This window comes from Pteropus medius, unplaced genomic scaffold, assembly GCF_902729225.1.
Source record: "Pteropus medius unplaced genomic scaffold, Ma_sr-lr_union100, whole genome shotgun sequence".
NCBI classification, from domain to species: Eukaryota; Metazoa; Chordata; class Mammalia; order Chiroptera; family Pteropodidae; genus Pteropus; species Pteropus medius.
Genome location: NW_024340696.1, coordinates 16444992 through 16466646, shown reverse-complemented (window position 1 = coordinate 16466646; position 21655 = coordinate 16444992). Strand labels below are relative to the sequence as shown.

At 38.1% G+C, this 21655-nt stretch overlaps 1 long non-coding RNA gene across 1 annotated transcript in view; it reads left to right on the top strand.

Annotated features, from left to right (window-relative positions):
- The first annotated feature begins 2554 nt into the window (after nt 1-2554).
- The window catches only part of LOC120606165 (uncharacterized), a 90764-nt gene continuing 71663 nt past the window's right edge, over nt 2555-21655 (top strand). Inside the window, exons 1-3 of the long non-coding RNA XR_005653837.1 lie at nt 2555-2956; nt 4678-4815; nt 7180-7253. This is a non-coding gene — a long non-coding RNA (uncharacterized LOC120606165). The remainder of the gene's footprint in view (nt 2957-4677; nt 4816-7179; nt 7254-21655) is intronic.

Here is a 21655-nt window from a genome sequence, read left to right as displayed (position 1 = left end):
AGCGCTGGGAGAGCAGAGATGTGGCCAGTATTATTTATGTTCTATTCACAGTACCTGGTACAGGACCAGGCATATACTGAAAATTCAGTAAATATGCTGAATAAATAACTGTATTAACATAGGACTTTTAAGACCTCAATAAAATCAATGATCCCTTCTGATACATAATATTTAAGCATTTTTTCTTAATTTCAAAAGCTTGATAAATATCAGTACCTTAGAAATATCTAAATTGATGGTATTTGTCATTGAGGGGATAAAAATTGCATGACTAAGGAAGTGATGGTCATAAGAATCCCTACCTCTACGCACTTTGGCTACAAGGGGTCTCTGGGAACAAAATAAACCTAGGTCAAAATGTTCTCCTTTGAGAGAGCTTTCCACTCATACGAAAGCAGTTTGCACAGTGGCTACGAGTAGGCACTTAACAATCAGACTGCCTTGGCTTCAGTTCCCCTGCACCATTTCATAGCTATGTGACCTTGTACAGTGTCCTGAGCTCTTCATGCCTCAGTTTCTCATTTCTAAAAGGAGGCAACAATTAAAATACCTTCCCCATGGAGTTGTTCTGAGAATTATATGAGTTAATTCACATAAAACACAACAGAGGTTGGCACTCAGAAAATATTGTTATGTGTTAAGTCTTTTCACAGGTTGAAAGAAACTGGTTCAGTCTTTTCTCGATAACTAGGAGATTCTCTGGGGACCTTGGCTCCTCGGGGGCGAGCACCCTAATGATGGAAAGTAAATGTTAGCTATGATAATCATTTTTTTTTTGTAAAAAAAAATAGCTTGGATTATAATGATACTTGTATATATGCTAATCTTCATGCAACAAAAAGCTGATGATGATGATGATGATGATGATGATGATGGAATTCTCAATCTAATCATCTCCCTTCAAATTCTTTTGAACATAAGATTCAGGTGAGCACATAGAATTCCAGCTTTCACAGGATCAGCCTGGAATCAGATTGAATACACATAAAAGTGAGCTATGAGTTAAAAGCTTTGCCCATCTGCTATCACATCCACAGAGCTGTGCAGTGCTCCCTACTCCGACTGCCCTCTCTGGTCTCAGTTTCTTTGGTTATCACTCTACTTTCTGCTCTGCCTCTTGGCAGGTGGTGAAAATCAATAGGAAATAATAGGTGGGAATGGTTGTGTTCCTTAGAGGAATTTCTGAGATAAGCAAGAGGCTATATAGTTATTATATGACTAATGAATGCTGTTTTCCCTCGCCGCACTCAGATGTGGGCAGTATTATTGAATCTGGCCTTGGTCAAGTGTGGCATTGATTTCCTTTTGTGATTTTCTCTTCTCAAATAACCTTAACTAAACACTTGAAATAGGAAAACCAATTCAAATTGACAAAATGTGGACTGAACTTTAGACCTAGATTTTAACTGATGAGTTTTGAAAAAAAATCTTGGGTTGACTTCTCTGATGTGCTTATTTATTTACTTATTTTTATTCTTAATGCTTTTTTATTATTCATTTTACTATAAAGTGTCCTTTATTGTTGTTTTATTAATATGTAGCAAATCATCTTTTTTAAACAACTTGCTCCAGATATAATTTACATATCATAAAATTTACCCATTTAAAATTTACAAATTTATATTTTTGGTCTACTTCAAGAATCGTGCAGCCATCACAACCATCTAATTTTACAATATTTTGACACCTCAAAAAGAAACCCCGTGCCCATTAGCAGTTGCTCCTTATCTTACAACTAAGCCCTAGGCAGCCATTAACCTACTTTCTGTCTTTATATATTTGCTTATTCTGGACATTTTTTATAAATAGAATCATACAATATGTAGTCTTCTGTATCTGGATTCTTTCATATACCATATCATATTAAGATATCAGCTTTTAGATCAGTCGTGGCAAAACTTTGATATCATGACTAATTTTCCACTCAGTTCGGCTCAGCAGCACCTTGAATTGCTATACTGAAGTCACCTTTCTGAGGTCTCATCCTGGTGAATGTTGAAAAGGGCTATTATAGATGACTATTATTTCTCCAGATATCGCCTCAGGTCCTAGCGGAGGTTTGTATTTACTCAGGGTTATTCTGAGGAGTTATATTTGGGTCCCAAGGACTTTTGTAACCCAGTGATAGATTCAGTAGATATTACAGACATTGCTTTGAACTTGCCTTCTCCCCTATGTCCTCTTCTACAGAACTTTCATGGATTCTGCTGAGTTTCTCAAGGGCTCTGTGCAGTGAAGACCATCTTCCTTAAGAACTCTGGAGTCTGTCTAGGGACCCAGGAGTCTCTGTTTCTAAAGGCTTCTAAGTCAACCTCGATCTAGGGAAGATCATTAAAAGCTGGTTTCCTGTGAAAAGAAGGGAGCCCACTGGCTTCTGACATCGATCTGCCTACACATAGCAATTAGTATAGCCAATATCTGATGACTTCTCCAGATTGTAGAGGCGTATGAATAGTTCCACATGACTTCTCTGAGCTCTCTTTTCCCTCACCATGGAGACAGACCATGAGACAGAGTAGAATGGATCCAGGAAACAGTCAGACCTAGGACTGAATCCTGGCATGGCTACTTATTAACTCATTGATTCTTGGCAAGTTTTCTTAGCCTCATTTTCTATGTGGGAAAAACAGGCAATGATAAACATCACGGGGGTGGTATAAAAATTTGGTTCGGTAATATATGTAATAGACTTTGCACTTAGTGGGGACTGAAGAATCAATTACTGTCTTTTCGGGCAATGTGACACAGGAGGAAGAACCGAGGCGAGAAGTCAGATGACCAGCATTTGAACCTTAGCTTTCAACGTACTATGTAACCATGAGCAAGTTGTTTTTTTCTAGTCATTATCCTCTGTTTACTCATATATAAAAGACGAATACTATGTTTTGAAGAGCTGATAGAAGAATTAAAGATGATATTTACAAATTGCCCATTCCAATGCCCACCATTATAGCAGGTCAGTAATTGATAACTTTGACTACTTTTTACTGTTATCGAGGTGGCTGAGACCAGTGAAGATCTAAGTCAGTCATATAAAGTGCCTACAAGAGTATGCTGGCATAGGTTAGAGTGGTTTTAGTCATGGTACTTGGACACATTTACTCTTTAGGGTTGGGGTGCCTCTCACTGCTCCACTTCTCTGGCATTCCGGCTGATGGAACATATATACAAGGATGTCAAAGAATTAGCAAAGTAGCAGAAAAAAAAAAAAACACAAAATATCTAACTCCAACATGGGCCTTTCTAGTAAAGTCTGCTTGAAACATGATGACAGACCTAACGGCAAAGTGGATTTACACTCAGGGATTTGCAAATTCAGGCATGCCCCCGGGAAGAGAGCGAGAGCAAGAATGAAAGCAAGACAGAGACTGAGAGGGGACCGACATAACTGGACATGAGCGCAGAGTGCAGCCTGAGTCCACTTCCCCAGCCAGTTGCACGAGGAAGCGAGTATTGCCTCATCTACCTAGCCAGAGTCCTAACCAGGGGGAAATAGGCAGGGGAGGCCCAGCCCTGTATGCTTCCGGCATAGGAATAAGATGTAAAGGAGGGCCGGCCATACCTGAGTCCAGAAAGTGAAAGAGAAAGGACTCAGTGGGCTCCAGCATCTTTGCTTATTGGTAATCATGTGCACTGACTAACTGATGAGAGTTATAAAGGCTTGGCCCACTTGCCCTCATTTGGAACAACTCCGAAGGGCCACCCCAGTTGCAAAGCTTCCAGTGGGGTCCCCTGAGGACTTTCATTGTGAATATATGTGGCTGGACATTATCTCCTTCCCATCCTGCTTCTTTCACTCCCTCACAGGTGTTGATTGTGAGAGCATCCTAAGTAAGCCAGCTTCATGCAAACCTCCACTCAACACTGGAAATAACAGAGAAAGGGACCTAGGAAACCCCCCTTACAAAGCCCGATTTCACCTGCTTCCAGTGGACATGAGTTTTCCTTGCTCTGAAATCCTCCAGCCCTTTAGGATACCCTTCTTACGGTGTCGGTACATTTCTACCTTGAAGTTTCTACCCATGTTCTGTCTTCCTTATTAGACCTGCAGCTTTCCAAGGAGAGGAGATATGTCACTTTCTATATATTCTCCAGTTCACAGCCTTTTGCCTTGCATATATGACAAATATATGCTGAAATAATTAAGTCCGGGTTGCAGTATGAATTGTCATCCTGGGGTTATTTCAATAACTAAATTTTAAAGTGTGATTATGAAGCACCTGGAGGAAAGCAACCTATTTAAGGATGATAGTATGCCAGCACAGATTAAAACTAGGGTTTTAACTTAATTACCTCCAGGGGTGAACAGCTCAAGTAAATAAGGAAAGTGAAGCATTTGTAGGAAAATAGGTCACTGGTGAACTGTGTGTCCTGTGCTGAGTAGAGAGGAGAAAGCTGCTACTCTTTAGACACGGTGGGTTGTGGGCTCAGTTTTGCTAAATCCTCAATTTTTTTAAGAAGATGGAAACTCAGACCTTGTGTGAACTTTTCTCATCTTTCAAGCATGTGCAGGCCAAGTAAACATCTATAAATTGGATTCAGTCCTGTGGGGCTGCGAGCCTGAACCTCTCGTGAAGGACCTCTTAGGTTTTATATACCTTTGGTTTTCTGAATTGTATGTCTCTGTCCAAAATAGTTGTATTTCATGTGAGAATGATGAACTGTGTTTATTTGTAGGGTCATTTTTATCCACTGTGATGTACTTGTATTTCTCACTGAGAGAACCAGAGGAGGACGATTAGGTGCTGAGCAGAGGACTTGGACCATAATTTCCAGAATGTTTTAAGCGTCTCAGAGGAATGGTACAATATGGCTGTAAGATAATTGTTGTGTTTTCTAATGCATCTTTTTTCACCTTTAAGGAAAGCTTGTGAAATGGGCTAACAGTCTTGCTGTTTATTGTAAAAGTCAGCCAGGTCCTTTTGTGCCAGCGTTATTACATGTGTATTTCAAGGATACATAAATAAAAAATCCAGACCCAAATCCAAATCCTTTCTTCTACAATACAGAGAAATATATCTCCTTTTCCTTCCCTCTGATTACTTCTGACATCTGTGCAGTAAATCTGGCTTAAATAAGGGCACAAGCCCTAAATTTCTTTTGTTGCATCTAACTCAGAAGAGTACTAGTGTGGGTAAGAAAAGAGCCTTGTCTATGTACACAAGCTACTTAAGGGTGATGGTGTAAACGGAGGAGGTACGGGAACACAGGTGTGCGCATGCGCAAGTGTGTGCGTGACTCACGCAAACTCAGAAAATTGGGGGCGAGGGGGCGGGGAAGAGTTATCTTGCTGGTATCTTGCGGGTGGGCAATTCAGCTCTAAGGAGAGGATTAAATCAGGTTAAATTTTGATTTACTTGGGATATTAGAGTGGGGCTGAGAAACAAAACTAAAAACAAAATCAGGGTTTATAATGTACTCTGGTAAAATTATCTGTGGGAAATGCAAAGGATAATCTCAAGGCACACTCTTATTTTCTACCAAGGAAGAGAAATCACACATATTATGAGCTGTTACCATTTATATGGAGTGACAGTCTGGCTTATGAACATCAGTTTTAGGTTGAGGTTCGAGGTCAGAGGTAAAGAACAAGTACGCTTTTTGAAATCAGTTTTACTCATATGCCTTTTTGGATTAAGATGTCTTACTTTCAATCGAGCAAAATTCAGTAAAGAAAAAAAATTTAATATTATTATCCAAAGGTGTTCTTAAACTTTTCATCTTGTTTTACAACACGGGGATTTGGTCTCAGTCGATATTCTTTAAAAACCAATTTTTTATAAATAGTTTAAAGGCATTAATTTAACTAACGGAATTTTAACTTGTGTGATAGTCTATTGACCTGACTCTAACTAGTGACCGTACTAAATGTCCTCACTTGTTTCATACACAATTTCATTGATTCTGAAGGAGAGATGTATAAATGTCCATGAACTAAATCTATAAATGTAATTTTCAAATTGCCTTTTGAGAAGTACCAGGCATTTTATCTCAATGGGGTTCTGTTGTGCCATGTCCTTCATTGTAGTAAGTGGGGGGAACAGAAGCAAAGAAAGAAGAAAAGCAAGTGTTTCAGAGTCAACGAGAAAGATAAACCCTTAGATTCCAGTAGCCTTTCATTTACAATGGTCAACGTCCCTTTTTCCTACGTGGTGTTTCCAGGCAGCACTGCGGACTGAATAGTATTCTCATGGGAGAAAAGTCTGTCTCTCCCATGAATATTTTTCAGTGAACAAGAGCTGAAGATTGGGCTGGGAATATGTCACATTATTTCTGATCAGAGTCCTTGTCCAGTCCTCAATGCTTTATAGATGTCATAAAGGGGAAGTTGAGGCATTTGATTTTGGCTCTCCCCATCCCTGTGTTAATCCTGTTGTCTTAATGATGTGGCTCTGTCTGAAGACACTGACAGTATGGTACACTGGCTAGAGACCAACAGAAGCCTTTCAACTTCTGAAGGCCTTGTCTACTTATGCCTAGGCTTTCTGTGTTGGATGTCGACAGAAACACAGGTACCAATTACTACCTTGTTTCTCTGTTAGAGGTTCCTAAATTCGAGGATCTTTGAAAGATGACTACTTACTTAGTCCTATCCTCATGGTTCCTTAACCAACCTGGACATTTGTTCAGGCCTTCCCACGAAGAACTATAGCTCTTAGCTCTCACCTGCTAAGTACTTATCAGACTCACCCTAGGTAACCATGCTCTGTTCTGATCACAGTGCTGAAACGTCTTTTCTCAGCGTCAGCGCCCCGGCATAATGCTTATCAAATTTTCTCAACAGAGTACTCTTAAATAAAGAGGAGAGTGAACATATATTTTAAATAGGATGGAGGAAGGAAAACAAAAGAAATTGGGAGAGTAACATAAAAAGTGATGCAAGTAATATCTGGATATATCCCAAATTCTGAGTTTTTAATAATTGTTGCAATGTATCTTTTAAATTCCCACCACGACTTAACATTCTATCTTGTGATATATAATGCCAAACTATATAATACAGTATGTAATTTTAATATTTGACAGTAATAATATATTACCATGGAATACATTAACATGTAAAATGATATGATTCTTACTGATTTGATATAAAATATTTCCTCTAAATATTTGAGTAAAAATTATTGTCCAGGATGTTGTGTTAACTTCGTTCAGTGGTTTCTTCTGCTTTTTGTGCAGGTTGCTCCCTAGCCTCTTATCCGCCGCTGTCCAGAGATATAAGGGATATGAGATGAGAAACACTGCTTTATCAGGTATGCTGGCTACTGATATCAGTATTGCCTTAAATATGTATTCAGAGGCCTGGGATTTTACACTTCTTGTGCAGTTTTAATATAGTACATCTATTTCATCTCTCTTTAAAAATGTAAGGAACAAAAAGTAAAGTCACAACTAGGAGTGTCATCATGTAATTTCCTCAGAATTGGCACAGGAAAAGGCATAGAAGGAGGACCTGAGAAGGGGTTTTTAAATGTGAGCTATTTATCTTTTTATAAGCTGTATAGAGGTTAGAATTTCATGCAAAACAAGAAAATAAATCTAAAAAAATAATAGGATATTGTTAAGTCAATATTGATTATTTAGAGTGAAAATGCTTTATGGGAGACAGTAAAATCTTTTAGGATACTAGGGGAAAAATATGGGTATAAAAGTGGAATAAATTACTACAGTTTAATCACTTGGTAAATAGCTAAAATGCTGTTGCTGGATTTATAGTGTGAGAGAGCAGCCTCCTATTAAATACAGAACATGCTGGTGATGCGGTGGTGATGGATTTTAGGGGAATTGTGCAAGAACCACAGCTGTCTTTATAGCTTACCTCTAGTATTTCTCTTCATTATTCTTTCTTGCATGTGAGTCCATTTTAAAATGTCCTGTGTTCATAAAACCATAGATTTTCATTTAAAGAGAGTCTTTCAGATTCTGAATATCCAGTTAAGAGCCTTACTTACCTGTGCTACTCACACGGCTGATCATTTTCATCAAAATCGGTTATGACTCTAGTTTACTTTCCTTCGTTACAGCCAGCGTCAGCCTTTTGGCTTCAACCCCAGGGCTGTATTTGACTCCAGAGTGTTTTGAGGTGGCGGCTATAGTTATAATTTTGTGCAAGGTTACAAAAATAATGCACCTTCAGATATTTCACATTTTTCTGGCTTCTACTAGCATTATTGATCTGAAGAAATAGAGAAACTTGGCTAGTAAGAGAACCTCTTGTCAAAACTATGCCTTTGATAAAGCTAAACAGCACCTCCATCAACAAGGAAAGCAACACATTTTCACTGCTTTTCTCACCAAAATACTTTGACAAGGTCTCTCTTTCTTGAGCATTCTGAAATTTAAAAACTTTTCCTTAACCTTCTTATCAAAATTTATGTCTCCTTTGTTCTATTTTTTATTAATTGATTAGAAAATAGTGACATAGATTAAGCCTCACTAAATAACAATTAATAAAACAATAATGCTTTAATTGTGTTTTACGTTTATTTTACATATTCAGGTATTTATACTAAAGTAACAAATATAAGAAAGTATAAAATGTTAAGAATGGAATATGCAGAGAAAGTAATATTCAATTACAACACAGCCACTTTCTCATACTCATTTTAAAATTATTTTCTCATTTTCAGTAAATTTACATTTTCCTCATGTATGATATTTCCTTTGCCAAATGACCTTTTTCAGTAAATTTACATATTTCTCGTATATAATATTTTTAGTAAATTTAAATTTTTCTCATATATGATATTTCCTTTGTCAAATGACCTTATATCTGATTGAACCACAGGAGACTGCCCATATCTGAGTGAACCAGTTGGGGTTCAACTCAGAGAAAGAGGAACTATCGAAGATATAAATTAAGAGATTCACTGCCAAAAATTGGCATATATGATTGCAAGGGCCAGCTAGGAAAGTTCTAAATCATAGGGCAGGCAACTGGAAAAGGCAGGCTGGAACTTTTTGCCGGGGCCAAAGCTACTATTCACAGTCAGATTTCTTCATCAGGAAAGCTTCAGCCTTCTGCTTAAGGCCTTTCAACTTAAATGAGGTGCACCCTAATTACTAGGGTAATCTCCCTTACTTGAAATCAACTGGTTATGGACTTTATTCACATACACCAAATATCTTCACATCAACACCTGCATTACTATTTGATGGTATTGTGGGAGGAGGGGGTAGCCTAGCCAAGTTAGAAAAGGAAACTAAATGTATTTTTTTCCCTAATATAATAGTTAAACATAGCTTCTCACATTCTTTCTATATTATATCACTTATTTTAGGACTTCAGAAAATTGCTCTGAAATTATCTTGAACTCATCGCTGGGAAGACATTTGATACCTTCTTAGATTTTTTCCAAGCCCCCTGAATCATATTAGAATCTTACTATTATTCCGTATGAAAACCCTTCTATTATTTGAGGGCCTGACTTTAGTTATTCTTTTCTTCCAGAAATGACCAGCTTCATTAATTGGGCTCTCATTTTTTCTCACTTTCGATTCACAATAAGTTAATAAAATAGTATTTGCAAAATGCCTTACAGAAGGTCCAGTGTATTTTTACTGTAGAATTTGTCCCCCAGCCTAGGAGCACAAAAATAAACAAAGCAATAATTTGATTATTTTTCATCTTTAACCAACCAGATACTATACTCTGTTCACAGACACAGAATGACTCAAGAGTTTTTTTTTTTTCTTTCTTTTTAAATAAACAATATGCCGACTTGGCAGTACTCACAAAAAGGAATTGCAAACCAAATATTTGGCCCAAGTTCCAATAGTCATTCTTCCCACAACAAGGCCAGTGACCTGCTGCTTCTTAAAAGAGGGTGGAAACTACGAGTGTTAGACATTGCTCTTTGCACTATCCTAAGAAACTTTGAAGACCTAACTGTGCTTTTCTGGATTAAACGAGCTGAGGTACCAGTTTAGCTAAGCAGAGCTTGGCGAAAATGTCAGTATGGTCAATGAAAAACAGCAGTTTTAAACTTCAAAATCTTAAAACAGAGGTTATAAAAATGTCAGCCCTGTAAACAATTGATTGCCAGGATAGAGTTTTACCCTGTACACTTGAGTCAGTGTTTCCAGCATCGCTGACATTATGAAGTTGGCAGAGAGGGAGCCTGCATTATTTACGGCAAAAGGCACACCTGTATTATTATTTTATTTCTGCCGTGTTCCAGGATAAATCAAGTCCCCTTGTACTCTGAGTCGATAGAAGCTTTAATGGCTTTCAATCATCAATTCTCACTGCGGAAGTTGGGTGGAGGAGGAAAGTAGTATCTGTGTCTAGAAAAACAACGCGAGGTCACTATGTCTTTGCTTTCTTTCCTGTGGAGTTTGGGGCACTTCAAACCACCGTGTCGTGATGGAACTGGTGGGGTTGGAGTTCGGGGGTCCTGAGTTGTGGCACTGCAGTGAAAATAGTGGCAGTCAGGTGAAAAGAAGGTGGTTATTAGACCCTCAGCATTTGCAGATCCCAAGAGCTACTTCAGAAGCAGAGGTTGTGCTCAAGGGGGCAGTAGACAAATATAATGCCTTGACCATTCCTTGGACTCAAGATGATGTGACACTATTTGCCATCCTACTGTCCCTGTGATAGTCTGTAGTGAACTTTACTTTCCCTACGATGTGGCCAATTTCCAGAAATGAATAGAGATAGCAGGCTAAAGGGAAGCTATTTTTCTTTAAGAGATGAACTAAGAACCATGGATGAGTGGGTTCCAATAATAGTAATGATGTTGAATAGTATTTACTATCAATTTTTTAAATTTTTTAAAAAATCTGTGTGCCAGTACCCTATGAGAAGGGTGCTAACATTATCTACTTCCTCCACAAAAGGAAATGGAGTAAGGCTCATGGAGGCAGGTAATTTGCTCAAAGTTATGAGCTATGAGGTGATGCATTGGGGTTTTGGACTCTGGTCTAACCCTGGCCCTGTTCTCTATAGAAAGTTGTGTGATGCGAAGTGAAAGTGACTTCTCCAAGCCACTCGACCAGTTTCAAAGCTCCCTTTATTCCAGCTACGAGAATTATTTTAGTCCCCTCATTATACCTCACTCTGTCTTGTACATTCCGATTTCTTGTTGGTGTCCTCCCTGAGAGTCTGAGCTTCTCAAAGGCACAGGACTTCATCTTTTGTGTTAAATCTCCAGGGCTTAGCAGAATTCCTAGCACATGGTAGATACTCAAGAACGTTAGTCAAATGACATGAATTAGCAAAACCATGACCAAATCCTTCATTTGATATGGGCTTCTTTTTCTACCTTGGGAATATTTTAAATATATTTTATATAGATAAATAGATATAAATATAAATATAGAGGTAGATATGGTCTACTCAGTGTTTTATTCTTTATTTGTTTTGGTCTTTTAGTGACTTTTGCTAGTTGCATAAAAGGGAGATAAATGAACATACGAATTAGTTTTTTAATGATGCTGAATCACAAGCAAAGAATTTACCAAAGAATCCGCTTTCATTTTCCATTTCAACTCCTAGCAGAGGCTTTTATGCTCTTGTCTTGGCTGCTATGTCTCCTTTTTTTTAAGTTTATTGGGATAACATTGGTTAATACAATTATATAATTTTCAGGTGTATGTTATAATTTGACATCTATGTATTCTATTGTGTGATTACCACCCAGAGTCCAATTTCCTTCAGCTACCATATATTTGATCCCTTTACCCACTTCACCATCCCCCAACCTGCCTATATTTTATCCCTTTTACCCCGTCTATCTCTCCCTCCTCCCCTAGCCCCTACCCTCTGGTAACCACTAGTTCATTGTCCATGTCCCTGAGTCTCTGTTTGTCCTGTTCATTTGTTGCTTTTAGGTTTATATCCCACATATAAGTGATATCATGTGATTTTCAACTTTTTCAGTCTGGCTTATTTAGCTTAGCATGATTATCTCGAAGTCCATCCATGTTGTGACAAATGGCAGTATTTCATCTCTTCTTATGGCTGAATAATATTCCATTGTATATATGTACCACAGCTTCTTTAGCCAATCATCTATTGTAGGACACTTCGGTTGCTTCCATATCGTGGCCACTGTGAATAATGCTGCTATGTACATCCGTGTGCAAATATCTTTTTGGATATGGGTTTTCAAGTCTTTAGGGTAAATACCCAGTAGAGAGATTGCTGAATCATATGGTAGATCAATTCTTAGTTTTTTGAGGAACCTCCATACTGTTTTCCATAGTGGCTGCACCAATTTGCAGTCCCACCAGCAGTGTATGAGGGTTCCTTTTTCTCCACGTCCTCTCCAACATTTGTTATTACTTGTCCTGTTGATTATAGCTATTCTAACAGGTGTGAGATGGTATCTCATTGTGGTTTTGATGTGCATTTCTTTAATAGCTAGCAATATTGAGCATCTTTTCATATATTTGTTGGCCATTTGTATGTCATCTAGGGAGAAGTGTCTGTTCAGGTCCTCTGCCCATTTTTTGATTGGATCATTTGTTTTTTTGTTGTTATTGAGTCGTATGAGTTCTTTGTATATTTTGGATATTAGGCCCTTATCGGAGGCATTGCTTGCAAATATATTTTTCCATTCAGATAGTTGTCTCTTTACCTTGTCGAGAGTTTCTTTTGCTGAGCAGAAGCTTTTTAGTTTGATGTAGTCCTATTCATTTATTTTTCCTTTTGTTTCCCTCGCCTTCAAGGTCAAATTCATAAAATCCTCTCTACCTCCAAGGTCCTTGAGTTTAGTTCCTATGTTTTCTTCTATGCCTTTTATTGATTCTGGTCTTATATTCAGATCCTTAATCCATTTTGAGTTAATTTTGGTGTGCGGTGATAGACAACAGTCTAGTTTCATTCTTTTGCAGGTGGCCTTCCAATTTTCCCAGCACCATTTATTGAAGAGGCTTTCCTTTCTCCACTGTATGTTTTTGGCTTTTTTGTCAAAAATTATTTGTCCATATAAATATGGGTTTACTTCTGACTCTTGATTCTATTCCACTGGTCCATGTGTCTGTTTTGCTGCCAGTACCAGGCCATTTTGATTACTGTCGCTTTGTAGTATAATTTGAAGTCAGTCAGAGTGATACCTCCAGACTCATTCTTTTTTCTCAGGATGGCTTTGGCAATTCAGGGTCTTTTGTGCTTCCATACAACTCTGATGATTTTTTGTTCTATTTCTTTAAAAATGCCAATGGGATTTTGATGGGGATTGCATTAAATCCGTATAATGCTTTAGGTGATATGGTCATTTTAACTATGTTGATTCTTCCAATCCAAGAACAGGAAATATCTTTCCATTTCTTTGTATCTTCTTTGATTTCTTTTAATAGGGTCTTGTAGTTTTCATTATATAGGTCCTTCACATGTTTCGTTAAATTTGTTCCTAGTATTTTATTATTTTTGTTGCAATTGAAAAAGGAATTATTTTTTCAACTTCTTTTTCTGACACTTCGTCGTTAGAGTATAGGAAAGCTATGGATTTTTGAACGTTGATTTTGTATCCAGAGACTTTACTGTATTTGCTTATTGTTTCTAGTAGTGTTCTTGTGGAGTCTTTAGGGTTTTCTATATAGAGAATCATGTCACCTGCAAATAGTGACAGTTTGACTTCTTCGTTTCCTGTTTGAATGCCTTTTGTATCTTTCTCTTGCCCGATTGTACTCGCTAGGACTTCCAAGGTTATATTGAATAACAGTGGTGATAGTGGACAGCCTTGCCTTGTTCCTGATCTTAGAGAGAAGGTTTTTAGTTTTTGTCATATATGGCCTTTATTGTATTAAGTTAATTTCCTTCTATACCAATTTTGTTAAGTGTTTTGATCATAAATGGATGCAGTATCTTGTCGAAGGCTTTTTCAGCATCTATTGATAAGATCATATGATTCTTATTTTTTTAATTTGTTTATGTGGTGTATCACATTAATCAATTTGTGTATGTTGAACCATCCCTGTGCCCCTGGGATGAAGCCCACTTGATCTTGGTGTATCATCTTTTTAATATGTTGCTGTATTCGGTTGCTATGTATCCTTCTTACCTCTGACCTGTCTCCTCTTAAGGCTGACATTGCTAATCCAACAGGAATATACAACCCTGATGAATTGCATGTGTGTCGAATCAGTCATAGTCACACTGTATGAACTTGGATACCATTTATTAGTAAGTTCATCACGCTGGTCAGAGGTGCTGCCACTGCCATACTTGCTGCCACTCCTGATGAGCCAGCAACATCCTGGCCAGGGCTCCTTGGAATCTTGTGACATTTGTTAATATGAAAGTCAGTGGATTAATGCTGTGCCAGGAATCATCAGATAGCAATAGCTATTATATCTTGTCCCCTCCTTGTAACAAAATGCCTCGGTTTACTTTTCTATGCCATTGACTTGATTGGGAATGGTTCTTGGAGTTCAAGATGCTCTTCATGAAATTTCATGGTCACTGAGAAAAAAATATGTAGTTTCTAAATATAAATATATATAAAGAAAGAAATATATAACATAGATGAAACAAATTAGCTTAAAACCTTCATTGATTTCATGATATTTATAAAATGCATCTAAGATTTTTGTTCCCATTGATTGACAAAACACTTTCATGCAATCCTGCGTTCTTTTGCGGCATGCAAAGAGTGTTTAGGTGTTAAATGTGTAATCACCATACTGAAAAGCAAGGAACACATCTGCAGTGAGGAAAGGGGCAACAATGAACAGAAATAGAAGCTCATTTATTTCTGGAAGGTAGTAAAAAGTACGACATTTACACCTGGGTGTGCAAATCAATATCTATTCCATTCAAAATGCTGGTAGCCCCTATTACAAGGCCAGTGTAAATGTGTAAGATGACAATTCTGCTATATAGGCTTTCGGTGTTATTGTGACAGCCTTATGGTGCAGCATCCAGTATCTAGGACAGGTAAAACTTGGGTACAATGAGACACTTTTGACAGGACTTTACCGTATATGTTTGGAACCAGCTAATAAAATTTTATGTCATCCAATCATTTCTGCTGCTGACAGAATAACTTCTGTCTTGGGAAACTCGTTGCTAGAAAGCACTGTGTTTAGGGAACAATGATTATATTGGACTTGGAATACAGGTAAGGTGAAATTTACAGGTAACTAGATAAAAGTGTAAGTAATGATATTCAGTGGGGATATGCATTGCTAAAGGCTGGGGGCCTCTGCCAGGAGAAGGAACTGCTAAGCTGCCTGTCTAGTTTTATTAAAAAGTAGTTGTCAAACCATAAAGGACATCTTACCTTCCTTTTGACAAAATAAGGCTGGATTCTTTCATGAACAATTGCTCTACTTGTGTCTCCAGAGGTGACTGTTATTTAATTATGTATTACCTAAATATTATCTTGACAGCATAAATAATATAGAGGCAATTGGTCTGGGATATTTGTAATGTCTGGAAAGGTAATATTGGTCAGTGCTTCCTAGACATGATTGAGTCTACATGGTCCAGAGTTGGGGACAAAGCACCAGTTATATTACCTGATGAATTCCAAAATAAGAATTGGCTTCCTTTGCCCTTCTTCCTTGCCAGACTCCAGAGCCTGCCCCTTCCCTCTCTCCTCTCTCTCAAATCATATATATATATATTTACATATATATTTACATATGTATATGTATCCTCATTGTAAACAAGTACGTTTATTGAAGAAACTTGGAAAATATAGAAAGTCACATGAAGAAATTAAAATCACACATAAACCCACTACCCAAATACAAACATTTCATACCTCCGGCTCAACATTCATTTATTCATCAAATATTTACTAAGTCATCTACTGAACATAGGCAGTCTTCCAAGAGCTGGGAACACCTTAGTGGCCAAAACAGACAAAAATTTCTAGCCTCTTAGAAATTCCATTTCAGTGGAGTGAATCAGTAGACAAATAAGTCAAGTTTGAGGTTATTGGAGACTTTCCACGTGGCTATTTCCACAGCGTTCTGTGGGAGAATAAACTTTAAGGACAACATCAGCCAGCTCCTTTGTCTTCTGCATCCTGGCCAGCTTCAGTAGGTCGGAGGCCTGGGCAGGAGACAGAAGGTGGAAGGCGAGAGAGGCCAGCGTATGTGTTCCTGCTGGGCCGTGGGCTCACAGTCGCTTTGTTCCTGCACACGAGCCAGGTTTCCTGTCCAGCAGCCCTCCTCCGCAGCTGCTACCACTTTCTCCCAAGGTTCTGGTAACTGCTCTGTCCTCTTGCCCCTCCGTTCCCAGGGATGGCATCGGCTCCCTCATTGTTGCACATTCTGGGAAACTTTGTAATGTCTTGCTGATTTTCCTCAATTCTGCTTATACCCTTGTAAATAGTCCCTGCATTGAATCCTTTTTAATTACTACACTCTGTGTGCCATCTGTTTCTTTTCAGGTCCTTGAAAGATAAATTTAGTATGCTACAGAGTTGTACATGCTAAGGAGGAAGAGTAAACAAGGGGATGGGGATTGAAGTATTTGAGAAGAGTTTGGATTTTAGATGGAGTGTGTAGGGAAGGCTTCAATGAGGAAGTGGGTTTTGAGTGAGATCTGAAGCAAGAGAGTGAGTACATTCTATGAACAGAGAGAGAGAGAGAGAGACTATTCCAGAAATATATGCATTAATATATTGCAAGAATAGAATCATATTGTTGCACGTTGTGTTCTGTAAATTCACGCTGCAGGAGCGGGTCCTCGTGCCCTGAGATATGCTTCATTATTCGATTGTAACGACTGTATGGAACTTTGTTTTAAGGTTATAGCATACTTTATTTAATTGATCCCCTGCTTTTAGACAATTAGGTGGATTTTACAACTCCATTATTATAAATAAACCCTGTTGACAGCCCTTACTTTGTGAAAGCATTTTAACTGATTTCCAGGGCCTACTGGGTCATCTTTCAGGAATCACTATTTTGCTTTTCATGAAATGGCAAAACGGGTTCATTTTTGGAGGCTGTTAGTGTCAGTCTTTGGAACAGATTCATCATCGATGTGCAAGAGAGTCATTTTGCAAATGTGTGAGGGATGTCTAATTACCATGCTGAACAAACAAAAAGCAACATCTGGAATAAGGGGAAAGCTAACAAAGGAGTGGTAGTTCTTTTTTCCCCCTGAACTGGAAGCTCGTGTGGCGAAATGGAAGTACAGTGTTTATAACTGTAGCCCTCATATACCTGAAGAGTCTTTCCTCACCCACAAGGTCCCTCTTCCTCAAGCTGATCAAGAAATGAAGAAGCCCTGGAAGTGCTAAACAGGTTGTTTGTTGGCTAAAGTTCTCTCTTGGGATAAGTTCAATGTATATAAAGATTACATCAGCAGGTATGCATGCTCATCTGATTGAATTTGGGGATTGCAGGGTTTTACTGCTGGTCATGCTTGGAGCCTAGTAAAAGATGAAAATGGTGCTTTGATGTTCTTCATCACACTAGCCTTGATGTGCTATCCTCCTGTTCTCAGCCAGTCTCAGAGGACATAAGTCATCCACAGAGTCAGGTTCCCATAGAAGCGTAGCTTTGTCAAAACTTTTAAAAAATAAGAAATTAAAAAGCGTTTTAAGAAAATAATTCTTTGCACATAGATATTTAATAAGTAATTAGTTGAAATTATATCTGAACATATTTTACATCCTTTAAATTCTCTCTCTCTCTCTCTCTCTTCCAGTCAGGATTCCTCTTCTTAGTGAGATTATACAGAGAGACACCTCAAAAGTTATCTAGAAGGCAATCCAAAGTAAAGAGACAAACTCCAACACTTGCTCTGGCTTTTAAAATGTTATGCTTTCTCTTGTCTTTTTTTTTTTTTATATCTTAATCATACATCCTGAGATTCCAAATGCTGGCATAAATATAAATACAACTCATTAAGATTCTCAGGCACTGACACAAAATGAATCAACAATGGCAGCCCTGCACTGCCCAGGCCTAAGGAACCTTCACTGTGAAGCCAATTTTAGATCAGAGGTTTTTCCCTCTGAAGAAGTTTGCTGTCTCTTTCCAGCTTCGGAGTGGATTATAATGACAGCTTTGGGGTATGGAACACAAGAAGAATTCATTTAATCAAAGCAATCCCATATTCTCCTAAGTGATATTTTTGCAAATATTATTATTGCCTTTTCACAGATGAAGAAACTGGGGCTCAAAGAAACCCAAAACGACACACCTCTTAAGTGTTAGAGCTAAACCATAAATCTGAACATACAGAGTATTCACCATGATGACCGTATATTTAGGTGTTCCATGTTCCTTTGTGATGACTCCAGAGAAAATTGGAGAATTAAACTCATCTTAAAAGTTACGCAGGAGATCAAACAGGCATGTGTTAGGACTCTCCCATTAATACTGAATACGTTCTATAAAATTTCAAATTCAATATACTACTTTTGTACACCAGAAAACTGAACTTTTGTACACCAGAAAACTGAAAAATTATAACCTTTCTAAATATAAACTTTACTGACTCTAATCATAACATTGGATGTTCTGTGCTTTCTGTGTTATTTTAGAGCAGCTCTTCAGAGACTAAGACAGCAGACACATTGTGCCACATTGTGTCTTAGTCTCAGACACATTGTGCCATTACATTCAATTATTGAAATACTTGCAGTTCCCTGAATATCCCAGTTCTTTCTTTGTTGCTAGACCTTGTCATGTGCTTTCTGTCTTTTTAGACCATTCCCCATGCCCCTAATTGTCTTTCTAGAACACTGTCCCCCATATTTATGCTTCCACATTTGGCACGACTAATTCCTGCTTATCTTTCAATTCTCACTGTAGGTCACCCATTTAAGTGGGGCAGATGTATCTCTCCAGTGTTCCCACCACAAGTTTTACCCATTGTAGTGCTTATCACTTATTGATATTATTGTCTGTTTACTTCTTCATGTTTCCTATTAAATGGGAAATATATGAAGGTAGGTTTATTGCACATCATGTGTACTACTATATCTCTAGCATCTAATGGGCTGATATACATACAACATATGCTCAGTAAATCCTTTTGGGCCGAATATATGGGTGAAACCATGAATAAGTGAAAAGAGTAAGTAGATTAATCTTTCCAGCAGTAAGAGTTCATTTTAAACCCTTTGTACTTAAAACCGCTAAGTTCGGGTCACTCAGTGTTTGAAATATTTGCTTGATACAGTGAAGGGTCATCATACAGAAAGCTTCAGATCCCTCTCCTTACCAATAGACAAGCTTTGATGTTCTGACTTCAGGGTGTCCCTCATGCTTCCTCCTCAAAATAATTACACAGTATAGCCACCACACAGAATGGAATGTGTGTCCCCCCAAAATTTGCTTCTGAAGTCAAGACTGATGATACCACACACATACCCAAGAACGTATGAAAATATTTATTAGTCAAGTAACGAGACTTTCTGGGGAGGCCAAGATGGCTCCCCAAAGGTCTGAAATGGTTTGACGTTTTTATAGTGTTTCGGGGGTGGAAATGGAGTGAAGGTTCCAATGCATGGCTAGGGTCTTGTGTGATTTGACTTCCTGCCAATGACAAATGAGGGAGCATCTGCACTTTCTCATCGTCTTGTCTGGATATAGGGCAGAAGGGAAAGAGGAAGAAGTAAGGCTTAAAAGCTGTTCACAAACATAAAAGAGGTATCAGACTCTTTATTACACACAAATTTGTTTAATTCCATTCCTTCAAGAGCTGATAGGATCTATGACTTATTTTTAACCAACAGAATATGGCAAAGGTGATGGATGGTCTCCTTTAAAATCATTCTTGTGATTACGTTACATCGAATAGGACTCCATCTTAGTACACTGCATCTAGACGCTTGATGAAGTCAGTGACCAGGTTGGAAAAGCCCACATGTCAAAGAACCGCAGATGGCCTCCATAACCTGACGCTGGTTCCAGCCCACAGCCAACAGGAAGCCAGGTTCTGAATCCTCTGGCCACAGGAGGTGAATTCTGCCAACAATCCAAATGAGTGTAGAGATGAATTCATCCTCAGTTAATCCCTCAGATGAGAACACAGCCCAAATAACACCTGATTATGGGTTTGGGACACTGAGCAAAGGACTCAGCCAAGCTGTACCCAGACTCGTGACTCATAAAAACTGTGAGATGGTAAATGCATGTGTTGTTCTAAGCTGCTACATTTTGTTCTAAGCTGCTACATTTGTGGTAATTTGTTATGCAGTGATAGAAAACTAATAAATATTCCAACTAAATAATCTTATCTGTCATACAGTTTCTCCAGAATTGCCTTTTTCAACAAATGTCATACCACTGTCGAGAATTCTTTCTAGCTAGTTTATCTTTCAGGATCACTCAATTATTCTACTACTATGGTGGCCTGGTACATTAGGTGAACGTTTAGGCTTTTCTAAGTCTTCAAGGCTGACCTCAGGTCATAAAACAAGGTAACTGATACCTTAAAAATGCCTCATAATTATTGAGAACATTTTATGGCCAATACTTCCCAGAATATTTTTCATCAATCACTCCATTTAATTCTCACAATAAAACAGTGAGATGCCTAATATAATTTCCCCCATTGTACAATAAGGAAATGGAGTTTCACAGATTTTGAGGAATTTATAAGAAATAAACCCACCAGTAAACTTCAGATCTAGAATCCAAACCTAGATCTGAGCTTAGTACAAACACTTTTTCTTTCCTGTGAGAGGTTTTTGGCAACTGGTATCTCCTGGTGACATTGCAACTTGAAAACATACCTTTTCTGTAAATCTTTTTTTTTTCCCAGAACCAGTAATATATGTAATAAATCTAGGCTTCCCACATTCAGAAGACTCCTCTGCCATAACTAAAATCAAGAGCATAGACTCTTATTTCCTTAAACCACCAGGGTCATATTTGTTTTTATCATGATATACTGGAATTTCTGAGTTGTTGCTTTGGATAAGTCTGCACATGTCCATCAACTTACTTTTTACCCAACGACCTGTTCTTATGACTTTAGGATATAGCATGTCCTGCTCAAAGAAAAATGTGAAGCAGAACTAAGAAAAAAAATTATAGGAATTATTAAAGGAGAGCCGCTGGAACCAGAAAATATGGAGGCAGATTAATTTTTTTCAAGTGATGCCTAATGGTAATTTATGCCTGGACTGGGGGAGTATTTGTTAAGTAGCATTAGTGCAGGAAGGTAATCCAGATCTCTTTTAGAGTCTCTGGGAAGCAATACATCTCTTTGTTTATCCCTTGTGTAATTAATTCAGGCCTTAATTGCGTTAGGTAAGAGGTGGAGAATTTAAAAATAAAAAGATTTCAATGATTCTGGGAACATGCATTTATTACTGTGATGAAAGAACCATCTCTCCCAGTCTCCATTTGCTACATTGTTTCAGTGCTTCTCTTCTCCAATAAATCACAGAGGCTGGGATCTGGTCCCTTGGATGAGAACAGTGCCTGAAATAAATGCCGTAGGTTGCCGAACAAAGCTTTCAACGTAGGGCTTCCATTTTTGATCATCATCTGGAATGTATATCTTCCTGTGATGGGATATCCTTTTACTGGCCTTGGCCTGACCTCTACCTTGGACTCAAAGAGAATACATTTTCCCAGTATTCCTGGAAATGAGTCACATAAAAGAAAGATGTCATTCCCATCCTAATTTAAAACATGATAATAACGCCATTGCAACAGACACTGCCTGATCCAGCGGGATCCCATACAATCTCCTTCTATTTGTTCATACAAGTCACCTCTACCAACT